The 22,186-nt window shown below is 45.4% G+C and overlaps 1 non-coding gene and 5 pseudogenes across 1 annotated transcript; all 6 read left to right on the forward strand.

Moving 5' to 3' along the window:
- The first annotated feature begins 7,229 nt into the window (after positions 1-7,229).
- Positions 7,230-7,393, forward strand: LOC142463729 (U1 spliceosomal RNA). The gene has a single exon (XR_012787482.1). It is a non-coding gene; the product is annotated as a U1 spliceosomal RNA (small nuclear RNA).
- A 1,554-nt stretch (positions 7,394-8,947) lies between these two features.
- LOC142463676 (U1 spliceosomal RNA) lies at positions 8,948-9,120 on the forward strand (annotated as a pseudogene).
- A 1,479-nt stretch (positions 9,121-10,599) lies between these two features.
- On the forward strand, positions 10,600-10,772 carry LOC142463677 (U1 spliceosomal RNA; annotated as a pseudogene).
- Positions 10,773-12,254: 1,482 nt separating this feature from the next.
- On the forward strand, positions 12,255-12,427 carry LOC142463678 (U1 spliceosomal RNA; annotated as a pseudogene).
- Positions 12,428-14,006: 1,579 nt separating this feature from the next.
- LOC142463679 (U1 spliceosomal RNA) lies at positions 14,007-14,179 on the forward strand (annotated as a pseudogene).
- A 1,584-nt stretch (positions 14,180-15,763) lies between these two features.
- Positions 15,764-15,936, forward strand: LOC142463680 (U1 spliceosomal RNA; annotated as a pseudogene).
- The last annotated feature ends 6,250 nt before the right edge of the window (positions 15,937-22,186 follow it).

The following is a 22,186-nucleotide window of genomic DNA, read 5'->3' on the forward strand; positions in this document are numbered from 1 at the left end:
CAGAAACAAAAATCAACAACAATAACAACAACCACCACCCACAGCACAGGTGTTTGTTCAGACAAGCTGCTATTGCCACTGCTTGGGCTTTGGGCCTGGTCAATAACTGTGGCATAAAAGGAGCAAACCAACTAGCCAGGTAGCAACATCTCAAACAGGGAGAAATGACAATTAGGCACCTGCGCAGACATTTAGGAATAAATTCAGGTGGATTGGGAAATACGGAAACACATATAATTCATGAAAAAAAACATTCTAAACAAAAAGGGCCAAGAACTGTAGAATATGAGTCGCTGCAGCAGCAGCAGCAGCAGCAGCAGCAGCAGCAGCAGCAGCAGCAGCAGCAGCAGCAGCAGCAGCAGCAGCAGCAGCAGCAGCAGCAGCAGCAGCAGCAGCAGCAGCAGCAGCAGCAGCAGCAGTAAAAATGTATCCCTCTCTTTCCAATGTCCACCTCTCTGGCTGATTGTTTTCTTTTCTTTTTTTGGTTTGAGATACGAATCTCTCTATTATTATACTGAGATAAGTGCAATACACAATGTATAGGTGATTTCAAAGTCACAATTGTATGTTTGATGCCTTTTGAAATATTGTATAAAGCAGCACATTTACAAACAAATCTGGATTCATTTTTTTTTTTTTAAATGGCCGTTCCTTGCAGGATATGGGGTTTTTATTTCACCCCCTCCCCGCCCTAGTTCTACATGGTATGTCTGGGTCTCTGTAGCCAGACCACCCCATGTGATGATATCACAAAGGGAGTATACAGTACGTTCTAGAGTTTCTAGGCTCCAAAGTAACAAAGAGCAGCATTTAAAACCAACAGATTGCAAACTATCTGCTGAGCAGTGCAAAAACAATATCTATCTATCTATCTATCTATCTATCTATCTATCTATCTATCTATCTATCTCTATCCAGGGAGCAGCAGACAGTGTTAGCTTGCTTCTATATTTATGCAAATGCCATGTAAGCAGCCATGCTGGTAAGGGGCAAAGTGTCAAGTTTGCCAGCAGGACTGGGCATCTCTCCCTTTTTATGCTGCAGCAGCAGCAGCAGCAGCAGCAGCAGCAGCAGCAGCAGCAGCAGCAGAGAGAGTGCAAGCAGGTAGGGAAGATGTAGAAAGCCACCCCAGAAATATGGTGTCCCCCTGTCTGTCTGTCCCCCTGTCTGTCGGTCTCTCCGCCAGCTGGAATGACAGAGCTGAGCGGTGTTCAAAGTGATTGCTTCTTCCTTTTAAAACCAAGAAGTAGTACCTTGCGGCGAAGCTTGGCTTCTCTGGGTGCTTGTCGGATGGGCGGGGGAGGGGCTTTGCTTCTAGGGAGGGGATGTCTTCGATCTATGTTGTTTGACAAATATTCGCTGCTGCACAAATGTTTGCATGGAATGGCCTAAGCTGATCCTTGCTGCAGGTGCTGGCTCAGATACTAGGCCTCAGCTACTGTGGTGCTTGCTGCTGCCGCTGTAGCCGCTGCACCAATGACCAGGCTGCTCTCTCCACAAGGGTGACACTTGTCCTGGGACAGGGCTAGTTGCCCCCCAGCGCCATTCCAACTCATACTTACCTGGCAGGGGAGTACACTATACAGCCACGATCCTGCGGGGGGCGCTGCTGGAGCAGGCATAGCCTTGTGCTTGAGGAGCGGAGCCTAGAAGTATCGTGTTTGGGTGAAAGACCTTTTTTTGAGAAGCAGAATGGATAATCGTGGAAGTTTCGTTCAAAACACCATCAGATTCAGATTGGATAAGGCTCCCAATTTTCTGGGATTGGATGAGTTCTACAATCAGATATTGGAAGACACACTGAAGATTGAACGTGGAGATATTTATTGCATCCAGGAATTTCCGAAACAGCACTTTTATGATGTGGCTTTTGAAGCAGGTGACCAATGTATGGGTGTGATGGAAAGAGCAAAGGAGGAAAAGGATGTGGACTGTATGCGAGGTGTAGAGCTGGTACCCTTGTTTGCATTAGGAGAAGTTGCTATAATTGTGCACACGTATAATCCTTTTACACCAGAGGAAGATATTATGGTGTTCCTGTCACGGTATTGTGAGATTGTCAAGAAAGGACAGAGACTGAAAAATAGGATTGGCATTTATAATGGAAAGACCAGATATATGTGCAAGCTGAGGATGTCCCCAACGGGATTGGGGGGAGTCTCGCACCCCCCGGGGACCTTTAACATTGGAGGAAACCGGGGGTACTTGTACTACCGGAGCCAGCCGCAATATTGCAGGAGGTGCATGGAGTTTGGGCACACGCAGGAGGGCTGTGCTAAGCAAGATGTAGAATTTTGTCGCAAATGCAGGAAGGAGGGACACCACGCTGCGCAGTGCCGGGAGCCAGCTACATGTGACTTGTGTCATGAAACAGGGCACATGGCGAGATTTTGTACAAAAAAAAAGTCTTTTGCAGAGATTGTGAGGAGAAGGGAGACTGCAGAGCGCCCAGAGGGATGGGTTAATGAGGACAGTGAGTATGATAAGCGGCATGGAGTTGAAAGCAGTCAGGCGACGCCCGTGGAACCAGCTGCTGAGGCTCCCACTGATGAGGCCTTAACGAGGGGTGACGCAGCAGCTGAGCAGGAGCTGCCAGATTCAGACTCAGAGCTGGGTGAGCGTATGGAGGAAACGCTCGTGGTTCCAGCTGAGAATGCTCTCCAGAACGAGGTCCAAAGGGTATGGGGGGAGGAGGCGGAGCCGGACATAGGAGAGGGGGAGGAGCCTGACCTGATGCAAGGAGAAGGTGAGGGAACCCCAGGATTGCAGATCATTGTTTCTGAGGTGGACAGCCTTAATCAGAAAATTACGGAAGAGGGTATGGAGACAGCGGAAGGAGGGGAACGTCCGCCAAAGAGGAAGATGGAGGAAGAATCTTTTGCCCCTTCAAAGGCAAAATGCCTGGGAGGAGAAGAGGAAGAGAAGACCAGTATGATTTTTGATTCAGGAGAGGGGGTGGGGGGAGGTGGATTGGATGCTAGCCCCTTGCGCTCCCCGGCATATCCTTTGACGGGCGTGCCGGATGGGCAGGGGTCACCAGGAGGGCAGAGCCTTCCCTATGCGGATAATGCTGCGGCAGAGAATTTGAGGTGTGGATTTCAGTCTCCGGGGTCCCCCACGGTGGAAGGTGCTGGACAGAGCTAAGTATAATTTTATAATTTGTTACCTGGGATTGTGCCTTTTGCATGGTGCGTTAGTATAAGAAGAAATGACTTTGACGCTGGCATCATTAAATGTACGGAGCTTGAGAAAGCGTACAAGAAGAGTGAGGATATTTGACTTACTGGCAAAAGAAAGATGTGATATTTTTTGTTTGCAAGAATGTACAATTACTGAACCCCCAAAAGAAGAAGAGTGGGTGTGGGGGGAATCTGCGTGGTCATGCTGCCTAGAGAGCAGAAACAGTGGGATTGGGATATTATTTAAGGGAAAAGAGTTTAAAATATGCAAATGTGAGGTAATTGAACCGGGAAGGTTATTTTTTGTTTTGGTGAAATGGAAGGGGGAATGTTTCAGAATATTTAATATATATGCAGCTCCAAAGGAAAATCAAAGGAGGTTGCTGTTTGAGAAACTGAGGTTGTTTTTACCTGGAAGAATGAAAACTTTTGTGTTAGGAGACTTTAATTGTATAATTAGGGAGGGGGATAGGGTGGGGGGTGCAGACAGGAGTAAGCCTGATAGTTCTGGGGTACTGTTGAAAACAATTATGGGTGATTTTTCTTTTAAGGATACTTTGCAGGTGTGGGGGAAAGAAAAAAGGGAATTCACTTGGTTTTGTGAGAGTGGAGGGGTAAAGTCTAGAATTGACCATATTTTTATTTCTGAAGGGTTGAAGGTGGAGAGCTGGAAGGGGTTAAGAGTACTTTTCTCTGACCATGCATGTGTTGTATGTAAAATAGAAGTAGAGGGAGTGGAAAAGTATGGAAGGGGTTACTGGAAACTTAATGTTTCACTATTAGAAAAACCAGGGATCAAGGATCAGTATGGGAAATTGTATGTTTATTTAAAGAGGAGAATGTGGGAATATAAGGGAATACTGGAATGGTGGGAGTGGGTAAAAATTGAAACAAAAAAGTTTTTCATTAGGAAAGGTAAGGAGTTGGCAAGAAAACAGGAGGAAGATTACAGGAGGGTGATCCTGAGAAAACAGTTTCTCCTCAGGTTAAAAGAGATGGGAAAGGATGTGGAGGGAGATCTTAAAAGGGTTAGGGTGGAGTCTGAGGAATTACTGGAAAAAAGAGGTAGAAGGATAATTCATGCTGCAAGAGTGGAAGCGGTTGAAAAGAATGAAAAATGTACTTCTTTTTTCTTTAAAAAAGCATTTACAGGGAAGTTAAGTCCAATTCCTGTGTTGAATGAAGAGGGGGCAGAGGTAAAGGAGACGGAAAAAGTTCTGAAAGTTTGTGAGAATTTTTATTCCAAATTATATGAGGAAAAGGAGCGTGATATGTCCTTAGAAAAAGAGCTAGTTGAAAAAATTGAGGAAAAACTAAGTAAAGATGATCAGGTTTTCTTGGTGAGAGATCTAAACAGTGAAGAATTAAATGAGGTAATAAGGAATGGAAGGAAAGGAAAATCACCTGGTAAGGATGGGTTACCACATGAATTTTACTCCTATATGTGGGACATAATTAGAGAAGAGGTATTTAAGTTATGCAACACAATTTTTAAGTTAGGAGAAACGCCGGAATCCTTTAAAGAAGGTATAATTGCATTAATATTCAAAAAAAAGGGGGACAAAAGAGATCTTAAAAACTGGCGCCCTATAACTCTGCTGAATTCAGATTATAAAATTGTTGCAAAAGTGGTAATGCTAAGATTGAAGCCTTTCTTATGTAAATTGGTGGAAGAGGAGCAGGTGTGTGGTGTACCAGGGAGACAGATGGTAGGGAATCTAATTCTCCTGAGGGATTTAATTTGGTATTGTTTGGAGCGGCAGCAACCACTAGTTATTGCAAATATTGATTTTGAGAAGGCTTATGACCTTTTGTCTCATGCCTTTTTGTTTAAAGTCCTGGGAAAGTTAGGAATACCAATGGAAATCGTTAGATGGATAGGTAGTTTATATAAAGGTATTAATAGTAGAGTTTTAGTAAATGGCTGTTTTACTGAAAAAATTTGGGTGAAATCAGGGGTAAGGCAGGGGTGTCCTCTGTCCCCGTTGGCGTTTATTTGCGCTATAGAGCCTTTGTTGCAGACTATCAGAGCGGACAAGGTGGTGAGAGGGGTTGAAATCCCAGGGAGTGGGGGAAGGAGCATCAAAGTTCTAGGATATATGGACGACTTAACCCTGGTGTGTACTACACAGGCGGCTCTTCATAGAGCGCAGTTACATATTGATACCTTTTGTCACGCTTCAGGGCTGAGAGTGAATTGGGGGAAAAGTGCTTGTAAGGCCTTTGGGGATTGGCATGATTTAGGAAAGTGTGGGATCCCTGTGGAAGGGGAACAGCTAAGACTGTTAGGGGTTTATTTCGATGAGGACTTGACAGGGGAGGTAAATTGGGTAAAGGTAGGGGAAAGAATAGAAAAAAAAATCAATTTTTGGATGCTAAGGAAGCTTTCAATGGAAGGGAAGATTTTGGTGACAAAAGCGGTGTTGGTACCAATTTTGCTGCATATAGGGCTGGTGTTTCCCCCCGCGGCAAAATGGATTAGAAAAATTACTCAGTTTTTGTTCAGTTTTCTGTGGGGGTCAACAAATGAGAGATTAAAGAGAGAAATTGTATGGAAGGAAAAAGGGAAAGGTGGAAAAGGGGCCCCCAGGATAGAAGTTATCCTGGGAGCAAAATATGCCCAGCTCTGTATAAAGAGAATTCAGAGTGAGGATACAAAGGCGGCCTGTTTAGCAAGGTATGCGGCAGGGGGTATGTTAAGGAGGCTGGGTCTGTTCAGGACAGATTTGAGGAGGCCACTCTGTTTTGTGACCCCAGATAATTATGGGGTCATTGAACATTTCATAAGAGGTTTTAATTTAAGGGATGTAGAAAAGTCCTTATGGGAAGATCACAGGAAAATAAGGGCTGTGATTCTGGAGAGAGACAGTTATGAATGCTGCGGAAATCTGAATATGTCACAATTAAAACTGATGTGGAAGAACATAGATTTCAAGGGTCTATCTAATATTCACAAAGATATTGCTTGGATGGCTGTGCACAAGTGTCTGCCAGTCCGAGTCTTCCAAAAGAGACGACGTATGACAGTGTCGGATAGGTGTCCAAGAGAAGGATGTGGTGGCGTAGAAGACATAGTACATTTATTTTGGAACTGTTTTTTTGTGAGGGCTGTGTGGAAAAACCTAGCGAAGCTAATTAGAGAATTAGGAGGAATCCATATATTGGAGTTCAATATGATGCTTTATGGGTTAAGTGAGTTAAAAGGGGAAAAAGGTTGGGTACTATGGAAAATAATAAATTGTGTAAAAGAGGTTGTGTGGATGGTGAGAAGTATGATGATATTCAATAATGAAACGTTAGATGTGAAAGCATGTACTAGGATAATTTTAAGTAAAATGTATACATACTACTTGTTGGATCAGAAAAGGTTGGGGAAAGTGGAAAGTGATGTATTGTGGAAAGTGAATAGCTGGAATAAGATGGTTGTGTGTTAGAAGAGTCAACTAGAGAGAAGGAGGAGGAGGGGTATGTAACTTGTGTGAAGTTGAAGAAGTTTTTACCAGATCATAAGAAAAAAGGGGATTGTACATCGTGAGATAATGTGATTTATTTTTTGGGAATGATATTTGCGGAGGTTAAAAATAGTTAAATTTACTGGTTATGAGTTGTGTGAGTGGGAATGGAAGTGAGCAAAAGCGTTTGCTTTTACGGAAAGGGAAAGAGAATATTTATGAAGAAGAGTTTTGTCTTTCTTTGAGAAGTACAGTAGTACAGTCTGGGTCCCTTTACGTGGAGTTACCGGAGAGAAGAGGTGGGCCGGTGCTCCCCTCCACGGCGGGTGCCGTGGGGAAAAAGCATACGGAAATGTATGGAAGGGAGGGATGGCTGGGAAGGAAGAATGGTGACAGAATGGGATGAAAGAGTGTGTAATTGTGATTGTGAACAGTAATTTTCTGTGGGAAAAGGAAGGAGGAAGAAAATGTAAATATAGCATGGTTTGTGTCTTGTTAATGTAATATGGCTGTAAAAAATTATGTGTTTTTTTGGTTGTAAAAAAAAAGTCTGTAAATTTAAAAAAGGTGTTGAATAAAATAAAAAAAAAAAAAAAAAAAAAAAAAAAAAAAAAAAAAAAGCCACGATCCTGCAGGTGGCTCTCCCAGGGCGAGGCTTGCTCATTGCACTTGGAGCTAGCTGACCTCTGCGATTTCCCCACATGCGGGAAACTCGACTGCACAATTTCTGGTAGTGGGGGACTGCGTGCGCGCTCTCCCCTGTTTTTCGACTGTTAGAAAAAACAGAAACAAAAATCAACAACAATAACAACAACCACCACCCACAGCACAGGTGTTTGTTCAGACAAGCTGCTATTGCCACTGCTTGGGCTTTGGGCCTGGTCAATAACTGTGGCATAAAAGGAGCAAACCAACTAGCCAGGTAGCAACATCTCAAACAGGGAGAAATGACAATTAGGCACCTGCGCAGACATTTAGGAATAAATTCAGGTGGATTGGGAAATACGGAAACACATATAATTCATGAAAAAAAACATTCTAAACAAAAAGGGCCAAGAACTGTAGAATATGAGTCGCTGCAGCAGCAGCAGCAGCAGCAGCAGCAGCAGCAGCAGCAGCAGCAGCAGCAGCAGCAGCAGCAGCAGCAGCAGCAGCAGCAGCAGCAGCAGCAGCAGCAGCAGCAGCAGCAGCAGCAGCAGCAGAAATGTATCCCTCTCTTTCCAATGTCCACCTCTCTGGCTGATTGTTTTCTTTTCTTTTTTTGGTTTGAGATACGAATCTCTCTATTATTATACTGAGATAAGTGCAATACACAATGTATAGGTGATTTCAAAGTCACAATTGTATGTTTGATGCCTTTTGAAATATTGTATAAAGCAGCACATTTACAAACAAATCTGGATTCATTTTTTTTTTTTTAAATGGCCGTTCCTTGCAGGATATGGGGTTTTTATTTCACCCCCTCCCCGCCCTAGTTCTACATGGTATGTCTGGGTCTCTGTAGCCAGACCACCCCATGTGATGATATCACAAAGGGAGTATACAGTACGTTCTAGAGTTTCTAGGCTCCAAAGTAACAAAGAGCAGCATTTAAAACCAACAGATTGCAAACTATCTGCTGAGCAGTGCAAAAACAATATCTATCTATCTATCTATCTATCTATCTATCTATCTATCTATCTATCTATCTCTATCCAGGGAGCAGCAGACAGTGTTAGCTTGCTTCTATATTTATGCAAATGCCATGTAAGCAGCCATGCTGGTAAGGGGCAAAGTGTCAAGTTTGCCAGCAGGACTGGGCATCTCTCCCTTTTTATGCTGCTGCAGCAGCAGCAGCAGCAGCAGCAGCAGAGAGAGTGCAAGCAGGTAGGGAAGATGTAGAAAGCCACCCCAGAAATATGGTGTCCCCCTGTCTGTCTGTCCCCCTGTCTGTCGGTCTCTCCGCCAGCTGGAATGACAGAGCTGAGCGGTGTTCAAAGTGATTGCTTCTTCCTTTTAAAACCAAGAAGTAGTACCTTGCGGCGAAGCTTGGCTTCTCTGGGTGCTTGTCGGATGGGCGGGGGAGGGGCTTTGCTTCTAGGGAGGGGATGTCTTCGATCTATGTTGTTTGACAAATATTCGCTGCTGCACAAATGTTTGCATGGAATGGCCTAAGCTGATCCTTGCTGCAGGTGCTGGCTCAGATACTAGGCCTCAGCTACTGTGGTGCTTGCTGCTGCCGCTGTAGCCGCTGCACCAATGACCAGGCTGCTCTCTCCACAAGGGTGACACTTGTCCTGGGACAGGGCTAGTTGCCCCCCAGCGCCATTCCAACTCATACTTACCTGGCAGGGGAGTACACTATACAGCCACGATCCTGCAGGTGGCTCTCCCAGGGCGAGGCTTGCTCATTGCACTTGGAGCTAGCTGACCTCTGCGATTTCCCCACATGCGGGAAACTCGACTGCACAATTTCTGGTAGTGGGGGACTGCGTGCGCGCTCTCCCCTGTTTTTCGACTGTTAGAAAAAACAGAAACAAAAATCAACAACAATAACAACAACCACCACCCACAGCACAGGTGTTTGTTCAGACAAGCTGCTATTGCCACTGCTTGGGCTTTGGGCCTGGTCAATAACTGTGGCATAAAAGGAGCAAACCAACTAGCCAGGTAGCAACATCTCAAACAGGGAGAAATGACAATTAGGCACCTGCGCAGACATTTAGGAATAAATTCAGGTGGATTGGGAAATACGGAAACACATATAATTCATGAAAAAAAACATTCTAAACAAAAAGGGCCAAGAACTGTAGAATATGAGTCGCTGCAGCAGCAGCAGCAGCAGCAGCAGCAGCAGCAGCAGCAGCAGCAGCAGCAGCAAAAATGTATCCCTCTCTTTCCAATGTCCACCTCTCTGGCTGATTGTTTTCTTTTCTTTTTTTGGTTTGAGATACGAATCTCTCTATTATTATACTGAGATAAGTGCAATACACAATGTATAGGTGATTTCAAAGTCACAATTGTATGTTTGATGCCTTTTGAAATATTGTATAAAGCAGCACATTTACAAACAAATCTGGATTCATTTTTTTTTTTTTAAATGGCCGTTCCTTGCAGGATATGGGGTTTTTATTTCACCCCCTCCCCGCCCTAGTTCTACATGGTATGTCTGGGTCTCTGTAGCCAGACCACCCCATGTGATGATATCACAAAGGGAGTATACAGTACGTTCTAGAGTTTCTAGGCTCCAAAGTAACAAAGAGCAGCATTTAAAACCAACAGATTGCAAACTATCTGCTGAGCAGTGCAAAAACAATATCTATCTATCTATCTATCTATCTATCTATCTATCTATCTATCTATCTATCTCTATCCAGGGAGCAGCAGACAGTGTTAGCTTGCTTCTATATTTATGCAAATGCCATGTAAGCAGCCATGCTGGTAAGGGGCAAAGTGTCAAGTTTGCCAGCAGGACTGGGCATCTCTCCCTTTTTATGCTGCAGCAGCAGCAGCAGCAGCAGCAGAGAGAGTGCAAGCAGGTAGGGAAGATGTAGAAAGCCACCCCAGAAATATGGTGTCCCCCTGTCTGTCTGTCCCCCTGTCTGTCGGTCTCTCCGCCAGCTGGAATGACAGAGCTGAGCGGTGTTCAAAGTGATTGCTTCTTCCTTTTAAAACCAAGAAGTAGTACCTTGCGGCGAAGCTTGGCTTCTCTGGGTGCTTGTCGGATGGGCGGGGGAGGGGCTTTGCTTCTAGGGAGGGGATGTCTTCGATCTATGTTGTTTGACAAATATTCGCTGCTGCACAAATGTTTGCATGGAATGGCCTAAGCTGATCCTTGCTGCAGGTGCTGGCTCAGATACTAGGCCTCAGCTACTGTGGTGCTTGCTGCTGCCGCTGTAGCCGCTGCACCAATGACCAGGCTGCTCTCTCCACAAGGGTGACACTTGTCCTGGGACAGGGCTAGTTGCCCCCCAGCGCCATTCCAACTCATACTTACCTGGCAGGGGAGTACACTATACAGCCACGATCCTGCAGGTGGCTCTCCCAGGGCGAGGCTTGCTCATTGCACTTGGAGCTAGCTGACCTCTGCGATTTCCCCACATGCGGGAAACTCGACTGCACAATTTCTGGTAGTGGGGGACTGCGTGCGCGCTCTCCCCTGTTTTTCGACTGTTAGAAAAAACAGAAACAAAAATCAACAACAATAACAACAACCACCACCCACAGCACAGGTGTTTGTTCAGACAAGCTGCTATTGCCACTGCTTGGGCTTTGGGCCTGGTCAATAACTGTGGCATAAAAGGAGCAAACCAACTAGCCAGGTAGCAACATCTCAAACAGGGAGAAATGACAATTAGGCACCTGCGCAGACATTTAGGAATAAATTCAGGTGGATTGGGAAATACGGAAACACATATAATTCATGAAAAAAAACATTCTAAACAAAAAGGGCCAAGAACTGTAGAATATGAGTCGCTGCAGCAGCAGCAGCAGCAGCAGCAGCAGCAGCAGCAGCAGCAGCAGCAGCAGCAGCAAAAATGTATCCCTCTCTTTCCAATGTCCACCTCTCTGGCTGATTGTTTTCTTTTCTTTTTTTGGTTTGAGATACGAATCTCTCTATTATTATACTGAGATAAGTGCAATACACAATGTATAGGTGATTTCAAAGTCACAATTGTATGTTTGATGCCTTTTGAAATATTGTATAAAGCAGCACATTTACAAACAAATCTGGATTCATTTTTTTTTTTTTAAATGGCCGTTCCTTGCAGGATATGGGGTTTTTATTTCACCCCCTCCCCGCCCTAGTTCTACATGGTATGTCTGGGTCTCTGTAGCCAGACCACCCCATGTGATGATATCACAAAGGGAGTATACAGTACGTTCTAGAGTTTCTAGGCTCCAAAGTAACAAAGAGCAGCATTTAAAACCAACAGATTGCAAACTATCTGCTGAGCAGTGCAAAAACAATATCTATCTATCTATCTATCTATCTATCTATCTATCTATCTATCTATCTATCTCTATCCAGGGAGCAGCAGACAGTGTTAGCTTGCTTCTATATTTATGCAAATGCCATGTAAGCAGCCATGCTGGTAAGGGGCAAAGTGTCAAGTTTGCCAGCAGGACTGGGCATCTCTCCCTTTTTATGCTGCAGCAGCAGCAGCAGCAGCAGCAGAGAGAGTGCAAGCAGGTAGGGAAGATGTAGAAAGCCACCCCAGAAATATGGTGTCCCCCTGTCTGTCTGTCCCCCTGTCTGTCGGTCTCTCCGCCAGCTGGAATGACAGAGCTGAGCGGTGTTCAAAGTGATTGCTTCTTCCTTTTAAAACCAAGAAGTAGTACCTTGCGGCGAAGCTTGGCTTCTCTGGGTGCTTGTCGGATGGGCGGGGGAGGGGCTTTGCTTCTAGGGAGGGGATGTCTTCGATCTATGTTGTTTGACAAATATTCGCTGCTGCACAAATGTTTGCATGGAATGGCCTAAGCTGATCCTTGCTGCAGGTGCTGGCTCAGATACTAGGCCTCAGCTACTGTGGTGCTTGCTGCTGCCGCTGTAGCCGCTGCACCAATGACCAGGCTGCTCTCTCCACAAGGGTGACACTTGTCCTGGGACAGGGCTAGTTGCCCCCCAGCGCCATTCCAACTCATACTTACCTGGCAGGGGAGTACACTATACAGCCACGATCCTGCAGGTGGCTCTCCCAGGGCGAGGCTTGCTCATTGCACTTGGAGCTAGCTGACCTCTGCGATTTCCCCACATGCGGGAAACTCGACTGCACAATTTCTGGTAGTGGGGGACTGCGTGCGCGCTCTCCCCTGTTTTTCGACTGTTAGAAAAAACAGAAACAAAAATCAACAACAATAACAACAACCACCACCCACAGCACAGGTGTTTGTTCAGACAAGCTGCTATTGCCACTGCTTGGGCTTTGGGCCTGGTCAATAACTGTGGCATAAAAGGAGCAAACCAACTAGCCAGGTAGCAACATCTCAAACAGGGAGAAATGACAATTAGGCACCTGCGCAGACATTTAGGAATAAATTCAGGTGGATTGGGAAATACGGAAACACATATAATTCATGAAAAAAAACATTCTAAACAAAAAGGGCCAAGAACTGTAGAATATGAGTCGCTGCAGCAGCAGCAGCAGCAGCAGCAGCAGCAGCAGCAGCAGCAGCAGCAGCAGCAGCAGCAGCAGCAGCAGCAGCAGCAGCAGCAGCAGCAGCAGCAGCAGCAGCAGCAGCAGCAGTAAAAATGTATCCCTCTCTTTCCAATGTCCACCTCTCTGGCTGATTGTTTTCTTTTCTTTTTTTGGTTTGAGATACGAATCTCTCTATTATTATACTGAGATAAGTGCAATACACAATGTATAGGTGATTTCAAAGTCACAATTGTATGTTTGATGCCTTTTGAAATATTGTATAAAGCAGCACATTTACAAACAAATCTGGATTCATTTTTTTTTTTTTAAATGGCCGTTCCTTGCAGGATATGGGGTTTTTATTTCACCCCCTCCCCGCCCTAGTTCTACATGGTATGTCTGGGTCTCTGTAGCCAGACCACCCCATGTGATGATATCACAAAGGGAGTATACAGTACGTTCTAGAGTTTCTAGGCTCCAAAGTAACAAAGAGCAGCATTTAAAACCAACAGATTGCAAACTATCTGCTGAGCAGTGCAAAAACAATATCTATCTATCTATCTATCTATCTATCTATCTATCTATCTATCTATCTATCTATCTATCTATCTATCTCTATCCAGGGAGCAGCAGACAGTGTTAGCTTGCTTCTATATTTATGCAAATGCCATGTAAGCAGCCATGCTGGTAAGGGGCAAAGTGTCAAGTTTGCCAGCAGGACTGGGCATCTCTCCCTTTTTATGCTGCAGCAGCAGCAGCAGCAGCAGCAGCAGCAGCAGCAGCAGCAGCAGAGAGAGTGCAAGCAGGTAGGGAAGATGTAGAAAGCCACCCCAGAAATATGGTGTCCCCCTGTCTGTCTGTCCCCCTGTCTGTCGGTCTCTCCGCCAGCTGGAATGACAGAGCTGAGCGGTGTTCAAAGTGATTGCTTCTTCCTTTTAAAACCAAGAAGTAGTACCTTGCGGCGAAGCTTGGCTTCTCTGGGTGCTTGTCGGATGGGCGGGGGAGGGGCTTTGCTTCTAGGGAGGGGATGTCTTCGATCTATGTTGTTTGACAAATATTCGCTGCTGCACAAATGTTTGCATGGAATGGCCTAAGCTGATCCTTGCTGCAGGTGCTGGCTCAGATACTAGGCCTCAGCTACTGTGGTGCTTGCTGCTGCCGCTGTAGCCGCTGCACCAATGACCAGGCTGCTCTCTCCACAAGGGTGACACTTGTCCTGGGACAGGGCTAGTTGCCCCCCAGCGCCATTCCAACTCATACTTACCTGGCAGGGGAGTACACTATACAGCCACGATCCTGCAGGTGGCTCTCCCAGGGCGAGGCTTGCTCATTGCACTTGGAGCTAGCTGACCTCTGCGATTTCCCCACATGCGGGAAACTCGACTGCACAATTTCTGGTAGTGGGGGACTGCGTGCGCGCTCTCCCCTGTTTTTCGACTGTTAGAAAAAACAGAAACAAAAATCAACAACAATAACAACAACCACCACCCACAGCACAGGTGTTTGTTCAGACAAGCTGCTATTGCCACTGCTTGGGCTTTGGGCCTGGTCAATAACTGTGGCATAAAAGGAGCAAACCAACTAGCCAGGTAGCAACATCTCAAACAGGGAGAAATGACAATTAGGCACCTGCGCAGACATTTAGGAATAAATTCAGGTGGATTGGGAAATACGGAAACACATATAATTCATGAAAAAAAACATTCTAAACAAAAAGGGCCAAGAACTGTAGAATATGAGTCGCAGCAGCAGCAGCAGCAGCAGCAGCAGCAGCAGCAGCAGCAGCAGCAGCAGCAGCAGCAGCAGCAGCAGCAGCAGCAGCAGCAGCAGCAGCAGCAGCAGCAGCAGCAGCAGCAGCAGCAGCAGCAGCAGCAGCAGCAGCAGCAGCAGCAGCAGCAGCAGCAAAAATGTATCCCTCTCTTTCCAATGTCCACCTCTCTGGCTGATTGTTTTCTTTTCTTTTTTTGGTTTGAGATACGAATCTCTCTATTATTATACTGAGATAAGTGCAATACACAATGTATAGGTGATTTCAAAGTCACAATTGTATGTTTGATGCCTTTTGAAATATTGTATAAAGCAGCACATTTACAAACAAATCTGGATTCATTTTTTTTTTTTTAAATGGCCGTTCCTTGCAGGATATGGGGTTTTTATTTCACCCCCTCCCCGCCCTAGTTCTACATGGTATGTCTGGGTCTCTGTAGCCAGACCACCCCATGTGATGATATCACAAAGGGAGTATACAGTACGTTCTAGAGTTTCTAGGCTCCAAAGTAACAAAGAGCAGCATTTAAAACCAACAGATTGCAAACTATCTGCTGAGCAGTGCAAAAACAATATCTATCTATCTATCTATCTATCTATCTATCTATCTATCTATCTATCTATCTCTATCCAGGGAGCAGCAGACAGTGTTAGCTTGCTTCTATATTTATGCAAATGCCATGTAAGCAGCCATGCTGGTAAGGGGCAAAGTGTCAAGTTTGCCAGCAGGACTGGGCATCTCTCCCTTTTTATGCTGCAGCAGCAGCAGCAGCAGCAGCAGAGAGAGTGCAAGCAGGTAGGGAAGATGTAGAAAGCCACCCCAGAAATATGGTGTCCCCCTGTCTGTCTGTCCCCCTGTCTGTCGGTCTCTCCGCCAGCTGGAATGACAGAGCTGAGCGGTGTTCAAAGTGATTGCTTCTTCCTTTTAAAACCAAGAAGTAGTACCTTGCGGCGAAGCTTGGCTTCTCTGGGTGCTTGTCGGATGGGCGGGGGAGGGGCTTTGCTTCTAGGGAGGGGATGTCTTCGATCTATGTTGTTTGACAAATATTCGCTGCTGCACAAATGTTTGCATGGAATGGCCTAAGCTGATCCTTGCTGCAGGTGCTGGCTCAGATACTAGGCCTCAGCTACTGTGGTGCTTGCTGCTGCCGCTGTAGCCGCTGCACCAATGACCAGGCTGCTCTCTCCACAAGGGTGACACTTGTCCTGGGACAGGGCTAGTTGCCCCCCAGCGCCATTCCAACTCATACTTACCTGGCAGGGGAGTACACTATACAGCCACGATCCTGCAGGTGGCTCTCCCAGGGCGAGGCTTGCTCATTGCACTTGGAGCTAGCTGACCTCTGCGATTTCCCCACATGCGGGAAACTCGACTGCACAATTTCTGGTAGTGGGGGACTGCGTGCGCGCTCTCCCCTGTTTTTCGACTGTTAGAAAAAACAGAAACAAAAATCAACAACAATAACAACAACCACCACCCACAGCACAGGTGTTTGTTCAGACAAGCTGCTATTGCCACTGCTTGGGCTTTGGGCCTGGTCAATAACTGTGGCATAAAAGGAGCAAACCAACTAGCCAGGTAGCAACATCTCAAACAGGGAGAAATGACAATTAGGCACCTGCGCAGACATTTAGGAATAAATTCAGGTGGATTGGGAAATACGGAAACACATATAATTCATGAAAAAAAACATTCTAAACAAAAAGGGCCAAGAACTGTAGAATATGAGTCGCTGCAGCAGCAGCAGCAGCAGCAGCAGCAGCAGCAGCAGCAGCAGCAGCAGCAGCAGCAGCAGCAGCAGCAGCAGCAGCAGCAGCAGCAGCAGCAGCAGCAGCAGCAGCAGTAAAAATGTATCCCTCTCTTTCCAATGTCCACCTCTCTGGCTGATTGTTTTCTTTTCTTTTTTTGGTTTGAGATACGAATCTCTCTATTATTATACTGAGATAAGTGCAATACACAATGTATAGGTGATTTCAAAGTCACAATTGTATGTTTGATGCCTTTTGAAATATTGTATAAAGCAGCACATTTACAAACAAATCTGGATTCATTTTTTTTTTTTTAAATGGCCGTTCCTTGCAGGATATGGGGTTTTTATTTCACCCCCTCCCCGCCCTAGTTCTACATGGTATGTCTGGGTCTCTGTAGCCAGACCACCCCATGTGATGATATCACAAAGGGAGTATACAGTACGTTCTAGAGTTTCTAGGCTCCAAAGTAACAAAGAGCAGCATTTAAAACCAACAGATTGCAAACTATCTGCTGAGCAGTGCAAAAACAATATCTATCTATCTATCTATCTATCTATCTATCTATCTATCTATCTCTATCCAGGGAGCAGCAGACAGTGTTAGCTTGCTTCTATATTTATGCAAATGCCATGTAAGCAGCCATGCTGGTAAGGGGCAAAGTGTCAAGTTTGCCAGCAGGACTGGGCATCTCTCCCTTTTTATGCTGCAGCAGCAGCAGCAGCAGCAGCAGCAGCAGCAGCAGCAGCAGCAGAGAGAGTGCAAGCAGGTAGGGAAGATGTAGAAAGCCACCCCAGAAATATGGTGTCCCCCTGTCTGTCTGTCCCCCTGTCTGTCGGTCTCTCCGCCAGCTGGAATGACAGAGCTGAGCGGTGTTCAAAGTGATTGCTTCTTCCTTTTAAAACCAAGAAGTAGTACCTTGCGGCGAAGCTTGGCTTCTCTGGGTGCTTGTCGGATGGGCGGGGGAGGGGCTTTGCTTCTAGGGAGGGGATGTCTTCGATCTATGTTGTTTGACAAATATTCGCTGCTGCACAAATGTTTGCATGGAATGGCCTAAGCTGATCCTTGCTGCAGGTGCTGGCTCAGATACTAGGCCTCAGCTACTGTGGTGCTTGCTGCTGCCGCTGTAGCCGCTGCACCAATGACCAGGCTGCTCTCTCCACAAGGGTGACACTTGTCCTGGGACAGGGCTAGTTGCCCCCCAGCGCCATTCCAACTCATACTTACCTGGCAGGGGAGTACACTATACAGCCACGATCCTGCGGGGGGCGCTGCTGGAGCAGGCATAGCCTTGTGCTTGAGGAGCGGAGCCTAGAAGTATCGTGTTTGGGTGAAAGACCTTTTTTTGAGAAGCAGAATGGATAATCGTGGAAGTTTCGTTCAAAACACCATCAGATTCAGATTGGATAAGGCTCCCAATTTTCTGGGATTGGATGAGTTCTACAATCAGATATTGGAAGACACACTGAAGATTGAACGTGGAGATATTTATTGCATCCAGGAATTTCCGAAACAGCACTTTTATGATGTGGCTTTTGAAGCAGGTGACCAATGTATGGGTGTGATGGAAAGAGCAAAGGAGGAAAAGGATGTGGACTGTATGCGAGGTGTAGAGCTGGTACCCTTGTTTGCATTAGGAGAAGTTGCTATAATTGTGCACACGTATAATCCTTTTACACCAGAGGAAGATATTATGGTGTTCCTGTCACGGTATTGTGAGATTGTCAAGAAAGGACAGAGACTGAAAAATAGGATTGGCATTTATAATGGAAAGACCAGATATATGTGCAAGCTGAGGATGTCCCCAACGGGATTGGGGGGAGTCTCGCACCCCCCGGGGACCTTTAACATTGGAGGAAACCGGGGGTACTTGTACTACCGGAGCCAGCCGCAATATTGCAGGAGGTGCATGGAGTTTGGGCACACGCAGGAGGGCTGTGCTAAGCAAGATGTAGAATTTTGTCGCAAATGCAGGAAGGAGGGACACCACGCTGCGCAGTGCCGGGAGCCAGCTACATGTGACTTGTGTCATGAAACAGGGCACATGGCGAGATTTTGTACAAAAAAAAAGTCTTTTGCAGAGATTGTGAGGAGAAGGGAGACTGCAGAGCGCCCAGAGGGATGGGTTAATGAGGACAGTGAGTATGATAAGCGGCATGGAGTTGAAAGCAGTCAGGCGACGCCCGTGGAACCAGCTGCTGAGGCTCCCACTGATGAGGCCTTAACGAGGGGTGACGCAGCAGCTGAGCAGGAGCTGCCAGATTCAGACTCAGAGCTGGGTGAGCGTATGGAGGAAACGCTCGTGGTTCCAGCTGAGAATGCTCTCCAGAACGAGGTCCAAAGGGTATGGGGGGAGGAGGCGGAGCCGGACATAGGAGAGGGGGAGGAGCCTGACCTGATGCAAGGAGAAGGTGAGGGAACCCCAGGATTGCAGATCATTGTTTCTGAGGTGGACAGCCTTAATCAGAAAATTACGGAAGAGGGTATGGAGACAGCGGAAGGAGGGGAACGTCCGCCAAAGAGGAAGATGGAGGAAGAATCTTTTGCCCCTTCAAAGGCAAAATGCCTGGGAGGAGAAGAGGAAGAGAAGACCAGTATGATTTTTGATTCAGGAGAGGGGGTGGGGGGAGGTGGATTGGATGCTAGCCCCTTGCGCTCCCCGGCATATCCTTTGACGGGCGTGCCGGATGGGCAGGGGTCACCAGGAGGGCAGAGCCTTCCCTATGCGGATAATGCTGCGGCAGAGAATTTGAGGTGTGGATTTCAGTCTCCGGGGTCCCCCACGGTGGAAGGTGCTGGACAGAGCTAAGTATAATTTTATAATTTGTTACCTGGGATTGTGCCTTTTGCATGGTGCGTTAGTATAAGAAGAAATGACTTTGACGCTGGCATCATTAAATGTACGGAGCTTGAGAAAGCGTACAAGAAGAGTGAGGATATTTGACTTACTGGCAAAAGAAAGATGTGATATTTTTTGTTTGCAAGAATGTACAATTACTGAACCCCCAAAAGAAGAAGAGTGGGTGTGGGGGGAATCTGCGTGGTCATGCTGCCTAGAGAGCAGAAACAGTGGGATTGGGATATTATTTAAGGGAAAAGAGTTTAAAATATGCAAATGTGAGGTAATTGAACCGGGAAGGTTATTTTTTGTTTTGGTGAAATGGAAGGGGGAATGTTTCAGAATATTTAATATATATGCAGCTCCAAAGGAAAATCAAAGGAGGTTGCTGTTTGAGAAACTGAGGTTGTTTTTACCTGGAAGAATGAAAACTTTTGTGTTAGGAGACTTTAATTGTATAATTAGGGAGGGGGATAGGGTGGGGGGTGCAGACAGGAGTAAGCCTGATAGTTCTGGGGTACTGTTGAAAACAATTATGGGTGATTTTTCTTTTAAGGATACTTTGCAGGTGTGGGGGAAAGAAAAAAGGGAATTCACTTGGTTTTGTGAGAGTGGAGGGGTAAAGTCTAGAATTGACCATATTTTTATTTCTGAAGGGTTGAAGGTGGAGAGCTGGAAGGGGTTAAGAGTACTTTTCTCTGACCATGCATGTGTTGTATGTAAAATAGAAGTAGAGGGAGTGGAAAAGTATGGAAGGGGTTACTGGAAACTTAATGTTTCACTATTAGAAAAACCAGGGATCAAGGATCAGTATGGGAAATTGTATGTTTATTTAAAGAGGAGAATGTGGGAATATAAGGGAATACTGGAATGGTGGGAGTGGGTAAAAATTGAAACAAAAAAGTTTTTCATTAGGAAAGGTAAGGAGTTGGCAAGAAAACAGGAGGAAGATTACAGGAGGGTGATCCTGAGAAAACAGTTTCTCCTCAGGTTAAAAGAGATGGGAAAGGATGTGGAGGGAGATCTTAAAAGGGTTAGGGTGGAGTCTGAGGAATTACTGGAAAAAAGAGGTAGAAGGATAATTCATGCTGCAAGAGTGGAAGCGGTTGAAAAGAATGAAAAATGTACTTCTTTTTTCTTTAAAAAAGCATTTACAGGGAAGTTAAGTCCAATTCCTGTGTTGAATGAAGAGGGGGCAGAGGTAAAGGAGACGGAAAAAGTTCTGAAAGTTTGTGAGAATTTTTATTCCAAATTATATGAGGAAAAGGAGCGTGATATGTCCTTAGAAAAAGAGCTAGTTGAAAAAATTGAGGAAAAACTAAGTAAAGATGATCAGGTTTTCTTGGTGAGAGATCTAAACAGTGAAGAATTAAATGAGGTAATAAGGAATGGAAGGAAAGGAAAATCACCTGGTAAGGATGGGTTACCACATGAATTTTACTCCTATATGTGGGACATAATTAGAGAAGAGGTATTTAAGTTATGCAACACAATTTTTAAGTTAGGAGAAACGCCGGAATCCTTTAAAGAAGGTATAATTGCATTAATATTCAAAAAAAAGGGGGACAAAAGAGATCTTAAAAACTGGCGCCCTATAACTCTGCTGAATTCAGATTATAAAATTGTTGCAAAAGTGGTAATGCTAAGATTGAAGCCTTTCTTATGTAAATTGGTGGAAGAGGAGCAGGTGTGTGGTGTACCAGGGAGACAGATGGTAGGGAATCTAATTCTCCTGAGGGATTTAATTTGGTATTGTTTGGAGCGGCAGCAACCACTAGTTATTGCAAATATTGATTTTGAGAAGGCTTATGACCTTTTGTCTCATGCCTTTTTGTTTAAAGTCCTGGGAAAGTTAGGAATACCAATGGAAATCGTTAGATGGATAGGTAGTTTATATAAAGGTATTAATAGTAGAGTTTTAGTAAATGGCTGTTTTACTGAAAAAATTTGGGTGAAATCAGGGGTAAGGCAGGGGTGTCCTCTGTCCCCGTTGGCGTTTATTTGCGCTATAGAGCCTTTGTTGCAGACTATCAGAGCGGACAAGGTGGTGAGAGGGGTTGAAATCCCAGGGAGTGGGGGAAGGAGCATCAAAGTTCTAGGATATATGGACGACTTAACCCTGGTGTGTACTACACAGGCGGCTCTTCATAGAGCGCAGTTACATATTGATACCTTTTGTCACGCTTCAGGGCTGAGAGTGAATTGGGGGAAAAGTGCTTGTAAGGCCTTTGGGGATTGGCATGATTTAGGAAAGTGTGGGATCCCTGTGGAAGGGGAACAGCTAAGACTGTTAGGGGTTTATTTCGATGAGGACTTGACAGGGGAGGTAAATTGGGTAAAGGTAGGGGAAAGAATAGAAAAAAAAATCAATTTTTGGATGCTAAGGAAGCTTTCAATGGAAGGGAAGATTTTGGTGACAAAAGCGGTGTTGGTACCAATTTTGCTGCATATAGGGCTGGTGTTTCCCCCCGCGGCAAAATGGATTAGAAAAATTACTCAGTTTTTGTTCAGTTTTCTGTGGGGGTCAACAAATGAGAGATTAAAGAGAGAAATTGTATGGAAGGAAAAAGGGAAAGGTGGAAAAGGGGCCCCCAGGATAGAAGTTATCCTGGGAGCAAAATATGCCCAGCTCTGTATAAAGAGAATTCAGAGTGAGGATACAAAGGCGGCCTGTTTAGCAAGGTATGCGGCAGGGGGTATGTTAAGGAGGCTGGGTCTGTTCAGGACAGATTTGAGGAGGCCACTCTGTTTTGTGACCCCAGATAATTATGGGGTCATTGAACATTTCATAAGAGGTTTTAATTTAAGGGATGTAGAAAAGTCCTTATGGGAAGATCACAGGAAAATAAGGGCTGTGATTCTGGAGAGAGACAGTTATGAATGCTGCGGAAATCTGAATATGTCACAATTAAAACTGATGTGGAAGAACATAGATTTCAAGGGTCTATCTAATATTCACAAAGATATTGCTTGGATGGCTGTGCACAAGTGTCTGCCAGTCCGAGTCTTCCAAAAGAGACGACGTATGACAGTGTCGGATAGGTGTCCAAGAGAAGGATGTGGTGGCGTAGAAGACATAGT

This window comes from Ascaphus truei, chromosome 11 (genome assembly GCF_040206685.1).
Source record: "Ascaphus truei isolate aAscTru1 chromosome 11, aAscTru1.hap1, whole genome shotgun sequence".
In the NCBI taxonomy this organism is placed as follows: domain Eukaryota; kingdom Metazoa; phylum Chordata; class Amphibia; order Anura; family Ascaphidae; genus Ascaphus; species Ascaphus truei.